Here is a 15,487-nt window from a genome sequence, read left to right on the forward strand (position 1 = left end):
ATAATAATTGTCGTTCCCAATAACTTGTTCCCGTTGTCCGTTGTAATGTCTGGAGAAGATGTCGTCAGTCGTCCTTCTTCGGACTCAACATTGGCGCCCGACTATTGATCGACCCACGACCCTGAGATCAACCCATGCCCAGTTGTCTTCTACCGCCCGGCATTCGTCTCGTCATGTCAATCTCGTCTCGTCGCCAACCTCGTCTCATCTCCAACCTCATCTCTTCTATGTCAACCTCGTCTCGTCCAAGTCATGCAGGTCAGTTACTTTCTTTATTTCTCTCTTTCTTTTTCATCCGTCCTTCGTCGTCAAATTTATTTTCGGTTTATTTTATTTTGTGTTTTTTGTAGTGTGTGTGCTCGCGTGTGTTCCTCATAAAATATTAGTAAATTGGAGGTCTGATCATGACGAGCCACACTCTAATTTTTAATGTTTAGCAGAAGTGCAACTACGCTATTTTTAGCCATGCAAGCAGTATCGGTAGGTTCCTCGTCACGTCTAGTTTCTTGTTGGGTTATGCGTACAAGTATACCTTTAGACTTAGAGAAGTACAGGAACTGTAATGCATGATAGTAAACACTTTTGTGAGATCCGTGCACGCGTGCAGTGTGTGTGTGTGTTTTTCCTCAGTCATTTTTTATCTCCATTTTTCTCTTCGTCTTATTATTTTCCGCGAAGTCGTGGTTCTTTTTTTGCTCAGGGGAGGTATGTTAGGTGCCTCCTTCCGTACAATCTTACCTACACTCTTTCCTAAGCTGGCCGGCCTGCATGCACCCGTACTACGTCATACTCACCTTTCGTTCCGTTGGCCTGGGTAGCTACTTGCGCGTCCATGTTTGCCATAGCTACCCAGGCCCTTTATATTGCGTTGTTTCTCAGTCGATCTCGCTCTCTTCAATAATCTTGCTCTCTCCAATAATCTCGCTCTCTACAATAATCTCACTCTTCAACGTAGTCGTTCGTTCGTCTTGGTCTCTTGTCTCGTCGTCTATAATAAATGTCGTTCCCAATAACTTGTTCCCGTTGTCCGTTGTAATGTCTGGAGAAGATGTCGTCAGTCGTCCTTCTTCGGACTCAACACAGTCAAGCAAATAGGAAAAATCAAATCAAATGAACAGGAAAATCCAATATTATTAGCAAACTACTACTACTACTTCCTTGTATTTGCATTTTTCATTATGTGCCACGAAGTGCAGACAGTGAATCATCAGAACAAAGGTTGATTTCAGAACGTTTTCCTGTCACTTACCAATGGAATCTTGTGATTGAAGGCAATGGTGAAACAAAGTAGAATCTAGATAATAGACATATTGAAAAGAGAATACAAGTCCGAAAGTAGCACATCATTCGGAAATATTGCATTTAAGTACTTATTTTAGATAGATGTGTTGTAGTAATGGTTATTTTGTGTACGTGGTGTCGGTGTATGCGCGTGTTGCTGTGGTGTGAAAAGCAGTCTTTGTCATGAGTTTGTCATGTCTAGTTGTGTGTCCGTATCTTGTAAGTAGTCGTCTTGCATTGAATCTTCTTCTAAACGCAGTTATCTCGTCACCTTAGTTATATAAGTGTGGAGATGGCACAGGGCTGGGCTGGGAGCAGGTGAAGAAAGTCCAGATAACTATAACAGATGTACAGGCTTGCCAATTTACAAAATGCAGTTTCACATTACACCTCACATTGTAACTTGCTATGCTTGCTGAATCCCATAATATTATCTTACTCTCACCTTGCTATTCGCGAGCAATGCTCTAACCATCTGACCTACAGTGTGCCTTTTATCCACAGTGATGGCAAATCCTTCTTCGATCCACCAATATCTGGCTTGGATCATACTAGCAACTCACACCACTCAAGAGGGCCCTCGGCCATTCGCTTGATATCATTGGAGGGCATCAAACTATGTCCATTGTGAGTAAACACAGATTGCAATTTCAAATTTGGACTTAACTGCAGTACGAGGCATGTGGCGTCTAATTTCCTAATTCTCCGTCAAGTCCAATTTTGAAATTACTCTCACCTGGCTATCTTTCTAGCAACCGGGTGTAGCATTGCGTTATCTTCACTTGAATTTTTCGCTTTTGTATTCTTTCTTGACTCTAGAGTGTCAATCCTATTGTTGTTTCACCTTATATTTCCATTAGAAAATCCCGTTGATACATTTGACTAGAAAATGCTCTTTGCATGAGCGCACATTTTATGTTGTTCATGCTGCTGTAAGTAGGCTTTCCCCAAATCGGCCGACCAAAAATTCGCCTAAAACGAGATTATCGAAAAATCGCTAACCTTTTCGCCGATTTTGGAGGGTTCCAATGAGAATCGATAAAAATCTACCAAACGTTGTTGCAAAGTGCGTTTACGAACGAATGATGTTGCTGCAAGCATGACCGCCCGAGCTCTCTACTTTAGTACTTGTACTACTAGTGCGTTGAGGTCGTGTGACTCGTGTCATTTGACCTCCTCTCAAACCAACATTAGCCATTAGGAAGAACGATACTAATAATATACTAGAATTTTTTATGGCAATAAATAACGTTAAGATAAATTGTGCACTCATAACAACAGCAAAAATGAAGAAAGTTAAGTTCCATAACGTTTTCTTGTGACTTTCATCAGTGGAACGGCGTCACATAAAAATGTAATAAATAAAACACACACTTATATACATGTAGCTAAAATGGTTTCAGGTAGAAATACAGCAGCCAGCAAGTACAAAAAGCGAAGTTTGCACCTTTGCAATGTGTGAATACAGATGAATGTGATACTGTGTGAATGAATGTAATGGTGCGTGTGTATTACTTGAAGAGTGTAAGTGATACAACGTTTTCTTTCCGTTTACATAGCACAGGGTCACGAGTACGAATATACACAGCTTCCAACACCTGCAATTGCTTGAAGAAACGTGCGCAACGAATAACACTAAACCAGGAAGCTGGAAGCTGGAAGCTTCCTGGAAGCTGGAAGCTGTGTATATTCGTACTCGCGACCCTGTGCTATGTAAACAGAAAGAAAACGTTGTAAAAAATGTATTAGCAAAGTACATGCTTGGTTCAGCATCAGTGTAATACTCTGAAATGCGCATGCATGATACGCAAGCAATTTGCAAACTGCATTTGTTTGGACAAGACTAGCATACAGGGAAAGTATATGGCTGGGTCAGTTGACCTGAGAAAGCTGCATGTGGTTCTCAAAGCCAGCTAGCTACTCAGTAACTGGAGACTGATGAACACCATCATCTGCATGATGTAATTGTCACTGGATTCCATCGGACTGAAATCATGCATTGCCAGATACTGTATGGTATAGAAATTTGTCTCTTTGACAAGAAACTCAAACAAATCATGATAGTAGAAAATGATCCACATAGTAGCTCCCTCATGCGTTTTCTGGTGGAGGAGTCGCCAAACAAGGCTGCTTTAAAAAAGTAGCCTGATCACACAGGATCATCATAGAAAAAATCTGTCTGAACCGGATGACATTGGGTAATAATGCCTGTGCAAAATTGTCCACATCATGCACATATTGGTACACCGCAGCTTTATACCCGCAAGCATTTCGTTTAGTGTCTTGTCTTCCATTGCTGCATTCTCGTCCATGTGTGTACCAGCAGCACTATGGCTCCGAGACCTGCGCAGTACGGTATTAGACAAATTTGGTGATGTGTTGAGACGTAGGTTGTCAGATTTCAACCCACCATGTACACAAAATGAATGGCGCGTTTACATGACGCATTGCGCTTGACCCGGGTTGAAATATCGCCCCCAAGGGGAGGGTTGAAATCAACCCGGGGCGAGATTGGGGGAGGGTTGAAATCAACCCGGGGCGAGAAATTGTACTAACGTACGTCTGTGCGTATCTCGCGCCAGGTTTGAATAGCACTGCACATGCAAATTTTGCGCGAAAGTATTCACGTGACCATACAGGACTATCGTACAGACTTTCAACCCGCAGAACCCCGGCTGAACTCGACCCGGGTTGAAAATTCTCATGTGAACACAGCCTAAGAGTACAGCCAATACACGGATGTGACTGTGAGGGTGACCCAACCACGGAAAGAGACTGGGTCGTTAGAAGTCATCACACAAACCCTGCGACACTGCGTGGCCTTACCTGAGGGCAGTTTGCAAAGCGCCGTCAACTGTTTGTCTGGAATCCCCAAATTGTACGAAGAACAGTTAGGCCGTGACTGCAGCCACAAAGCTGAAAACCCATCAACAGCACACAGGGTGGCGTCCGAAAGTCAAGTAAATCGTAATCCTATTTGAGGGAGTACCGCATCCTCAGCGACGAGTTGTCGTTGTAACGAAGGCACGATGGAAGTCATTTAGCTCGGACTCAGAGAGCGAGCAAAAACTCGCAATATTTGATTTGTCAGCCACGAAATGTTGGCTCGTGCTGCGTAGCGCTGGACTGCTTGTTTCATGCATGCAGCGTGTGTTTGTGTACGTGTGCGATCCCAGCAGTCAGCGTGCGGCAAGATGCTCTGACTCAGTTGTTCTCACAACCGCACCTCACACGGCAACGTACTTTTCACTGTTCCTCGTGACACTCACATAATATGTGTCAGTCTCTTAGCTTCCACCTGTCAATGTCGCGCGTATCCATAAAATAAAATTAGGCATTAGGCCAAACTAAAGAAGGTGTGTGGTTCGACTAACATGGACATTTTTTTTACGGGCGGGCGGGCGGATTTTTTTTTTTTTAATATATTTTTTAGTACATGTAAATACACTGTATACGCGTATCGAGTAGACTCTACTACTACCAGCACAAGGCAGCAGTCGTACCACTCACTGCACTGCACTGCAGTACAACTACAAGTCAAGTCCAAAAGGAGCCGCCTGCGTCCGCAGACTCACGCCGCACAGCACGTAGACGTGGACGTGTTCAGTCCACGTAGATCTACGTCAGTCACACGACAGCCCGCCGAAAAAAAGTTACGGTCGGGCTGAAATTGTACGGTCGGTCGGGTGAGTCGAACCACACACCTTCTTTAGTTTGGCCTTATACTATTAATAGCTGCAAGGGCATTTTTACTAGACAGGCGATCTTACTGTCTTTGCAAGACCGCACACGTGGCGAAGTCTGGTCTATCGCTGGTCTGCTCATATAGTAACAATGCTACTAGTACGTACATGGTTTCATGCTGTCAGCCTGTCAATCTAACAGTAGTACGTACATGTAGCAGTACTACTACTGTCGTAGACATGGAAATCCGGTCGCACGTCTAGCGGCCACAGGGCGCTGGCCATGCAGCCGTAGCATGTATGCGCTGCTAGCTGCTGGTCCAGGATCAACATGATTGTGCACTGCATGCAACGACTTACGTTCTGTAGATCTACGCGCTGAGGGCGCCGGCCCCGGTCAAGCGACTGGATTTCCATGTCCGCGACAGTAGTGCCTGGCTTGTGAGTAAACCCGTACTCCAAGACTAGTACAATCATGTACAAACGTTGTAGTGCCTGGCTATGTAGAGTCTACATGTACTGTAGTAGATCTACATCAGTACAATCATGTATTAAATGGTTGTACAAAATTGATGATGTACAGCCATGATCTTGTAGTTAGGCATTGGCGGATAATGCTCGAAAAGGTGGCAGATTCTGCTCGAAAAGCTGTGAAATTGGCAGAACCATACAAACCTTATGGCGGGCAATTCCTCGAATTCTGCTCCATTTCTTTATCCATAATATCAAACATGCATGAAACTTACCAGAAAAAGTACCGAATTCTGCCAATTTTTCTGCTGGTATTTTTCCAGCCGTGCTGCTACCCACAGTCAACTGGGAACTTGTGGCCAGGCACAAGGGGTACATGGATGCAGCTAATGGGGTCGTTCTTGGCACTTGTGCCAGTGGTTGTGAGACTTACCCACTCACCCCCACCGTTAGGCGCTGCATCTGCCGCTAGGGTTTACCGGGGTTTACCGGGTGTTAGCGGCCGTCGTGAGTTCCCTTCGGGAACGGACACGATAATTTACTTTTTTACTTTTACTTTTATTATCCGCAAATGCCTACTTGTAGTAATTATCTAATATTGACTGAGTCAATAATAAGAAATAAAGGTCACTAGTAAAAAGACCGAGGTGAAGCCGAGGTCTTTTACGAGATTATATTTTCTATATTGACCAAGTACGAAGTCAATATTAGATTTATCACGACTAGCCAAACCAGGTGTTCAATCCCTAAAAAGGAGTCAAATATAAGCAGTCAATGTAGCCATAACTCAAGGAGTGAAATCATGAGGCAGGAATATTTGCCTGCTTAAAACAATTCACGGTTTGCAGGAGACTCGGCTGAAAGCCGAGTTTTCTGCATCCATAGGAACGCCGCCACCCTCTAGGATCAAGGCGCAGATGCAGCTCCTAAGTGGTGGGAGCTCAGGTGAGTAGATCAGACCCACCACAAAGTGGTCAAAGACCGGAATCCCATTCACTCCATCCATGTTTCCCCCATGCCAGGTAGGCACCGGGCCACTGGCGGATTATGCCGCGATATCATGGAATTATGCTTTCATGGATTCTCGCATTATGCTCGCAAAATCCTCATAATTATTATGCTTTGGCACGCGGGGATACATATTCACTTTGTCGTGCTTATGGAGCCTCAAAGTTCGGAAAATTGTGCCTTTTTCGTACTTGCAAGTGGCCATAAGTACAACAAAATACATGAGTATCCCCATACCAAGGTGTCCATGCATACTAGAGATCAACCTGGAAAAGAGAAAAAATTACTTCTTCTATTCATTAGTTGACTTCTTTTGCTTTGAAAGATTTTTTCCTTACCTGAAAACTGTCATGTTCAACTGTCTTCGTAATCGTCATACTCGTCCAACCGATGTCACCCTAACCCTGCGAATTCTCATAAAAAAATTTTCAACGCAACCAAGCCTCTTGTATGGGCAAAATAAACACAATAATAATTATTACGAGTGCAACCTCAACAGCACCGGAAGAAAAACGAGCAAAAATGGCTGTGAAAACAGTCGAGAGAGCAAAAATGGCTGTGAAAACAGTCTAGTACTACAGTCTAATGTCACAAATTGGCTGCGAATTCTCTTAATCAGCTCATTTCTCCCGTAGCTCCAGCTCTCCTTCAATCCGATGATTACAGAAAATTAACTATACCTCAATTTGTTTAATTATTAGAGCAATACCCATAGCCTGCACAGTCATAGCTGCTAAGATCCAGACGTCATGACTTCGTAACAAGCATAGTGTACAGTCATGTCCGCGGAGTTTTGCGGACTACCCATCACCATCTCGTCCGCCCCGGGATTTTTTTTTTTTTTTTTTTTTACTACGTTCACATAACCAGCTCGAAAAGAATAAGGAAAGACAATGGTACGGAGACTAGGACAAACGTGACAACTATAATGAGCAGGCGCTACACCGAGACGCAGCAGTGATGGTGGGGCATTGATGACTCTGCCGACCTGAGGTCTCGGCGTCACGGCCAAAAACACGCACCAAAAACAATGAAAAAAGAAGAAGATAGAGCTGTACAGGTGAGAAAGATGCAAAAACCCAAGGCTTAACACGAGCGATTGGGGGGGGGGGGGGGGGGAGAAACTGTCTTAGCATCATACTATTCATAGGGAATCGACTGCCCAGAGCCAGTTTGTGCTGCGAAGATGGCGGTAAACATTCGTTTTGAATGATTGCATTCTCTTGCTGTGGGGAGGCTGGGATAGGAGAGCGGCAGGGAGGGAGTTCCAATCGCTGATGCTGCAGTGTGGGAACGAGCGCTTCAGTGCCAGCGGGGCAGATGCAGGCAGCTGGTGTTGGAGCTGGTGATCGGCTCGAGACATAGCTCATCAGTGCCCAATTCTCCTTCGGATAAGCCATACTTATTTTTGGCGTTCAGTTTCCCTTTAATGTCCATCATGAGACTTGGCTCTGCAGCAGCAAAACAACTGTAGCTGGAGGTAGGCCTGGGCGGATAATGTTAGTTATTTTGCGGTATAATGCTAATGGCAATGCCAGAAAAACTGTATCATAATGCTACTTGCAATGCTGCTGTTCCTCTGTAATGCCAGCAATTCACCAGTAGTAAGTATGGAAAATGGCTTGGTTTGGGCAGTATTGTGCATGCTTCGTGGTTCTATGTAGACGGTATGGAAAATGCTAGAAAATCATGATCATGATGCTAATTTTATGCTGCTATTGCTCCATACAATCCCTTGCAGCTAGCTGTCCAGCGAGGAAAGACTATGGAGGCCTCTTGATCTGCGCGCTCATTCGCCTGGCATTCAGTAGGACTTCATCGCCAAGGACTTCAATTCAAAACAGTTTTCACACTGCGCTTCAAGCCTTTTTCCTGGTGAACTTGCTGCAAACGTATGAGCTCTGCTGCGCGTGTTCCCTTTGCGTGAGGCCCAGAAACAGCTAGTATCTTCGTAATTCGATTGGCTGGATCGATGTCGTCCAGGTTCTCCTCGCTATCGCCATCACGACTCTCACTGGAGACAATTTTTTCACCATTTTCCGCAGGCAGCAGCTAGCGCAGAAATTTCGCCAACCCTGAGTGTAGGAGATGGAATCCGTTCGATCAGCTCAAAAACTCTTCGTTGTGACTAGAGGAGTAGCAGGGAATATTCTACCGGAAGCCCTTTGACTTCCCTGACTGCTGAAAACCTTCCTGCCATGACTGCTACTTCTTCAAACAAGCGAGATTCTCTTGACTTTGGTTCCACTTCACTGCACTCGAGCGTCCACACGACACAACCTTTTTTTACAAAACATCATTTTTCTCCAAAAATGATTTTCACCCTAAGTCTGGTTTTCGCAGAAATAAGAGCCATTTTTTTTAGTATAATGCCACTTTTGCGGAAATGTAGTGTTATAATGCTAGCACAATGCTCGTTGCAAATCGCACACTATAATGCTACATATAATGGTAGCATTATCCGCCCAGGCTTAGCTGGAGAGGCCTTGGAAGAATTGTGTTCTGATCATCAACTCCACCAGCATGTCTTGCAGCCGACTAGGGGTCTGAACACCCTGGACCTCATCCTCTCCAACATACCCGTTTCTATCGACACCACTGTCAAAGCGCCACTTGGTCGCTCTGACCATGGGGTTGTTCTTGCCGACTTTTATCTCACCCCTTATGCTAAGCAAGCTACCTCCAGGACTGTCTGGCGCTACAATCAGGCAGACTGTAACAGATTCACTGTTACTACTAACACTAGGAATAGGATACACTTATCACCTGCTATTATCACGCTGCTGCTGTTAGGTGTTATGTCCATCATTGCTTGTTCATGTATATAAGAATGCATTATGGCAAGGATCATTGCTTATTCCAAGAATGACTACTGAAGTTCGTTGGACTGTTACACTGGTAGCAAGAGGATGGTTTTTCTTTTCGTCATGTTCGGGCTATGCGCAGTGGCCGCATTAGTCGCTTACGGTATATTCGAGATTCAGAAGCGTCTGAATCACCTTATCGCACTCGGTCAGTGCGATGGATCAGATCAAACGCCAAGACGTGCTCAAGCTCCCAGCGGAGAGAGGCCACGCATGCGCCATGTTAAGTCTCCGCCTGTGTTTCGTGGAGATACAAGAGAGTTCAAGGAGTGGGCCTTCGCCATCGAACTCGCCATTAAGTCCCTGCAGCTGGACAACGCGGAGGAGCGCTTGAGCTACGCGGCGAGTTTTCTGGAGGGCAACGCTCGTCTTTGGTTTATCGCCTCTCAGGAGGCAAACACGCTGTTTTCCGACTGGCCAGACCTGAAGAGCAAGCTGGGAGAAGTGTACGGCCCGGTTTATGACAGGGAACAGGCACGCATCGACTTATTCGCTCTTCACCAAGATGAGACTCTTGACGAATACATGAACAAATATTCGCGGCTTAGCTTACAAGTTCCCGAGCTTGATGACCACTCCAGAGCTATCTTGTTCACGCGTGGGCTGGCTCAGGGCCTAAGCGGTGAGGTACTTAGGGAGCATCCGCAACATTTGGCCCAAGCCATACGAGCTGCGGTCTCAGCAGACCAGTCGATGCGGCTAGCCCAAGCAAGCTACGCCAAGGCAGTGCGCGCACCAGGGCATCAGAGGCGCCAGCCTGGACCCTGGTCAAGCCAACCAACACCATCCGGTGGGAGAGAAACCAGGGAGCCAGAGGGTCGTTCAAGGCTGTGTTTCACCTGCAGGAAACCCGGCCATATTGCCAGATTCTGTCCAGAAGGAGGGAGGAACGCCACAAGCAAGCCTTCTTTAAACGATGGACGCCAGTAAGGAAGGGAGTGCGACTACTGGCGAACACGAGAGCACCCAGGAATAGGCCACGAATCAAAGTTCAGAACAAATTCAGCCCCTTAGCAAATGAGGAACCACGCCTCGAGGAGACCGAAATTCAAGCCTCGCCTGTCAAGCATTCGTCACCTGATACTGTTGGCCGGCCTAATGAAGTAACCGCCAGCACAGGGAGCATTTCCGCCGACAACGAACACGACCTAATGCGCGTCCAGGGCAAGATAAATGGACGTCGCGTTACCATGCTACTGGATTCTGGGTCAACCCACGACTTCATTTCAACTGACCTTGTCAAGAATCACAACATCTCCACAACAACCGGTAGCGACGTCCTGAACGTCACACTTGCTGATGGATCGGTCCGCTCACAGCCTATTACGAAAACGGACAGCTTGAAGACCGTAGTCGGTGACTTTAGCGAGCACCAACAGGGTCCTAGTATTCCCTATGACGCGGTATGACGTGATCCTCGGCAAGCCATGGCTGACCCGGACGAACCCACAGATCAATTTTCGTACCAATGAAATCAAGCTGGAGGGTGGATCCATCATCTGTCAACCGAGTGAAAGTGATGGCACGGACAAATCCAACCCACCGATCGAGACGTTCCTCATCTCAGGGAAGCAGGCTAGGCATGCAATGAGAGGTGGCGCAGAAGGAATCCTAGCGTATGTGACAGCAGATCCGGACGAGCCACAGACGGTGGATAGTCCGGGTAGGGAGGATCAGAAGGATTTCAAGGACCTGCTGAAGGAGTTCGGGGACGTCTTTCCCGATGAGCTTCCAAACAAGCTGCCACCCAGAAGAGGCGCAGATCACGAGATAAAAACGGAAGAAGGAGCTAAACCGCCATCTCGTGCAGCATATCGTTTACCAAAACCAGAGATGGATGAGCTTCAAGCTCAGCTCACCGAGCTGCTCCGTAGAGGATTCATCCAGCCCAGCAAATCCCCATACGGAGCCCCTGTGTTCTTCGTAAAGAAGGCGGATGGAACACTTCGAATGGTATGCGACTGGCGTGAGCTAAACCGCATAACCATTAAGAACAAGGCATGCCTACCGAATATTGACGACCTCTTTGATACCGTCCGAGGCAGTGCGTATTTCACCAAGCTAGGTCTGAGGTCCGGTTACAATCAGATTCGAATAGAAGAAACAGATATTCCGAAGACAGCAATAAATACCCCATTCGGTCACTTTCAGTTCACAGTGATGGGTTTCGGCCTAACAAATGCCCCGGCAACATTCCAAACCTTGATGAACAGTGTCCTCCAGCCATACCTGCGTAAATTCGTTGTGGTGTTTCTAGACGATATCCTCATATTCAGCAAATCATGGGAGGAGCACCTCGATCATGTCAGAACCATCTTAAACGCCCTCATGAGGAATGAGCTATATTGCAAACCGTCTAAATGTGAATTCGGCCGGACAGACGTTCTGTTTCTTGGGCACCGGATAGACGGCCAATGCATTTCTCCAGATCCAGAGAAGATCAAGGCCGTGCATAACTGGCCTGTCCCGACGACGGTCACGCACGTAAGACAGTTTCTGGGATTCGCTAATTACTTTCGAAGGTTCATTAACCATTTCTCGGCCATCTCCAAACCCCTGGAGGAACTGACAGGGAAACATGTGCGCTTCGAGTGGAATCAGACTCGACAGGAGGCATTTGAGCGATTGAAGTCTGCTCTGCTGGATGCACCAGTGTTGCGACTAGCAAACGTCAGTCAGGATTTCCGCGTTGAGACTGACGCAAGTGACTTTGCTGTGGCAGGAGTCTTAACGCAGCAAGCAGAGGACCAGTCTTGGCATCCTGTGGCTTACGTGAGCCGAAAGCTGTCTTCTGCCGAACGGAATTACACGGCCGCCGAGCGAGAAACTTTGGCTGTAGTGTACGCCCTGCAGTGCTGGCGAGTCTACCTATTTCGCCACTTTCAACTCTACACCGACAACATGGGAGTTGTCTACCTCAGGACCTAACCAAACTTAACCAAGAGAGAGGCTCGATGGATTGAATTCCTGGCCGACTATGACTACACGGTACATCACAAGCCAGGGAAGTGTAACATAGCAGACCCGTTGTCACGTCGACCAGACTTGGAACTGAATGGAATCGAGTTCTCTCTGGATGTGAATCAAGGAATTTCGAATCAGATCTCAGCAGGGTATGATAGTGACCCAGGGCTTTCGCCAGTAATCAAGCGCTTGATGGCTTGCAGCGAAGACGCCATGCATGAGCGATACGTCTGGAACAGTGTGGACCGGAGGCTGTACCTAGTAACATCGGGCGATGCTCGCCTCTGCATTCCTCGCGGTCCGGTACGGCTGCAACTGCTCAAACAGAATCATGATTGCCTGACGGCCGGCCATCCGGGGAGAGACAGGACCTACCTGAAGCTGAGCAGATACTTCTATTGGCCAGGCATGAGAAGTACTGTGAAGGACTTCGTTAAATCTTGCGACCGGTGCCAACGCGTAAAGGGTAGCCAGACCAAGGCAGGACTGTTGCAGTCCCTTCCAGTCCCCGAACAGCCCTGGACAGACATCAGCATGGATTTCATCATGGCACTGCCGCTGACCTGCCGAGGACATAGCGCCATTCTAACCTTTGTGGACCGTCTGACGAAGTATGTGCACCTGATCCCGACGACTGTTCATGTTGACTCTAAGGAGGCAGCCCGATTGTACGTGGATCATGTGTTTGCTGCCCATGGCTTGAGCAAAACGATAGTTTGTGATCGAGATCCGCGATTCACGTCGGCGTTCTTCAAGGAGGTTTTCAGTATTCTTGGCGTGGAGCTAAAAATGAGCACGGCCAACCACCCGCAGACCGATGGCATGACTGAGCGTGTGAACCGTGTCATTGAGGATACGCTAAGAGCTTTCGTCAACCATAGGCAAAACAATTGGGATGAACTCCTATCGCTATGTGAGTTTGCGATCAACAATGCCGATCAAGCGTCAACAGGTAACACGCCATTTTTCCTCAACCATGGATGCCATCCAGTTACTCCCTCGAGCTTATTGACGAAGCAGAAAGCTGGAGCTGGCATGGACACGAATGGTCCGCTGTCATGGCTGGATGGCCGCGTAGAGGCACTACGTGAGGCACAGGATGCCATCGTGGCGGCGCAGGCCCGGCAATCATTGTATGCGGATCGAGGACGGGTGGAGGACGCCCTGAAGGAGGGGGATGAGGTGTTGGTCTTCAGGGACTTCCTGCTGACGCCCGAGGAACGAGACAGGCCTTCACACAAATTAAGGCTCAAGTGGTATGGGCCGTTCAAGGTGCAGAAGAAAGTGGCCCCGAATGCGTACAGATTAGCTCTTCCAAGAATCATTCGGGCCCATCCAGTGTTCAATATTGCTGCCCTCAAGCTGTACCATGGCAATGAGATACCGGGCCGTACTCAGCCGGCACCTCCACCCCTAACCGATGCGGATGGCCATACGCGGTACATTGTCGAAAAGGTGTTGTCGCACAAGAAGAGAGGACGGCGCACGCAGTACCTAGTGAAATGGAAGGGCTACCGAGATGCCACCTGGGAGCCGGAGGAATACTTGATGGATGAAGCAGGAAACGCTATTATTCCGCTGAAAACCTACCTGGACCGTTTTTCATAAAATTGCTATTTAATTGGCAGCCACAGTTGTATTGCTAGTTTCTACGTGTTGCAATAGAAATGTAGCATTCTGCATGATTAGGATAGTGCTTCCCTGCCAGCCAGGCGTTATTTGCAGAGGACATGCACTGGATCTTGAGTTCATCAGTGTTGTTTTCGGCTACCATGCATTCCACATATCCATGCATGATCATTAGTTACCATAACTGTTCCTTCGAATTGGTACTGTTCTGACAGTTGAGAGGGGGGAATGGTGTAACAGATTCACTGTTACTACTAACACTAGGAATAGGATACACTTATCACCTGCTATTATCACGCTGCTGCTGTTAGGTGTTATGTCCATCATTGCTTGTTCATGTATATAAGAATGCATTATGGCAAGGATCATTGCTTATTCCAAGAATGACTACTGAAGTTAGTTGGACTGTTACACAGACTGGGGGCGCCTGCGGGCATTCTATCGCACTACTGACTGGTCCACCATTGTGACTGACGACCCTGAAGTCGTGAAGAGTCCTGCAGGAAGCTAAGTGACGTCATCTCCAGCGGCATGCAGAAATTTATCCCCGCCAAGCAGCTTGTTACCCGCCCAGCAGACCCCAAATGGTGGACTCCTGAGTGCACCACAGCATTGAACACTAAAGACAAGGCATGGAAGGCCTGGAGACGCAATATTTTCAGCGAAGCCCACAAGGCTTGCTTCATGCGCTCAGTAGAATATGCTATCCTCGCGAATGTGCGAGCTCGCACATCCTGGGAACTGAGAGTTCGTCGGAAACTGTCACGCGGAGGCCTGAGAGACAAGCAATGGTGGTCGGTGCTCAAATCTGCTGCTGGCGCCAGTCATGGCTCGTCTATACCAAGCTTGGTGGATGACGCTGGTCACCAACTCCGTATGAATGCTGCCAAAGCGAACTGCCTTGGTCGCTACTTCGCCAATAAGTGTAGCCTTGGAGATGATGACTTGGGCCCGGGAAATCTCCCTCATGCTCGCCAACCCGGGGTCACCCCACTTAGCCGAATCCACTTCCGCCTGCAAACAGTGAAACGCCTCCTGAACCAGCTCGACGTTGGCAAGGCGTCCGGTCCGGACAACATCCCTGCCCGAGTGCTCAAAGAGTGCTCCCATGAACTTGCATCGCCTCTCACGTCCCTCTTCGCCCTGTGCTTTCGTAAGGGTGTTCAGCCAGAGGCCTGGAAGAGTGCTCGAGTTGTGCCATTCTACAAGAAGGGCAGCCTATCCAACCCTAAGAATTACCGCCCAGTCTCCCTCCTCCCCATCATCTCCAAAGTGATGGAGCGTATTGTGAACTGTCAAATTGTGAATCACCTTGAAAAACATCATCCCTTGTCAACCAAGCAGTACGGATTTCGCAGTGGCCTTGGAACAGTGGACCTACTAGCAGTGTTTGGGCATGACTGGTCGCTGGCAGCTGGTTCTGGTGGCTGTGCCCACGTCCTGGCTGTCGACATTGCTGGTGCGTTTGACCGCGTGTCGCACCCTGGCGTCCTACACAAAGCGGCCACTCTCGGTATTGGCGGTGGCCTGCTGCAGTGGCTACGGGACTACCTACGGAATCGCACACTAAGCGCAATCGTCAATGGA

At 47.7% G+C, this 15,487-nt stretch overlaps 2 protein-coding genes across 2 annotated transcripts in view; both read right to left on the reverse strand.

The window, feature by feature from the left end:
- The window catches only part of LOC135808539 (uncharacterized), a 29,561-nt gene extending 25,206 nt beyond the window's left edge, over window positions 1–4,355 (reverse strand). Inside the window, exons 1-2 of the mRNA XM_065321742.1 lie at window positions 4,108–4,355; window positions 1,250–1,294 (exon numbers count right to left, since the gene is read on the reverse strand). The gene's annotated coding sequence lies outside the window, so the exon portion shown is untranslated. The remainder of the gene's footprint in view (window positions 1–1,249; window positions 1,295–4,107) is intronic.
- Window positions 1–15,487, reverse strand: part of LOC135808540 (uncharacterized) — a 249,824-nt gene that overhangs the window by 157,019 nt on the left and 77,318 nt on the right. The window lies entirely within an intron of this gene.

This window comes from Sycon ciliatum, chromosome 2 (assembly GCF_964019385.1).
Source record: "Sycon ciliatum chromosome 2, ocSycCili1.1, whole genome shotgun sequence".
Taxonomy (NCBI): Eukaryota; Metazoa; Porifera; class Calcarea; order Leucosolenida; family Sycettidae; genus Sycon; species Sycon ciliatum.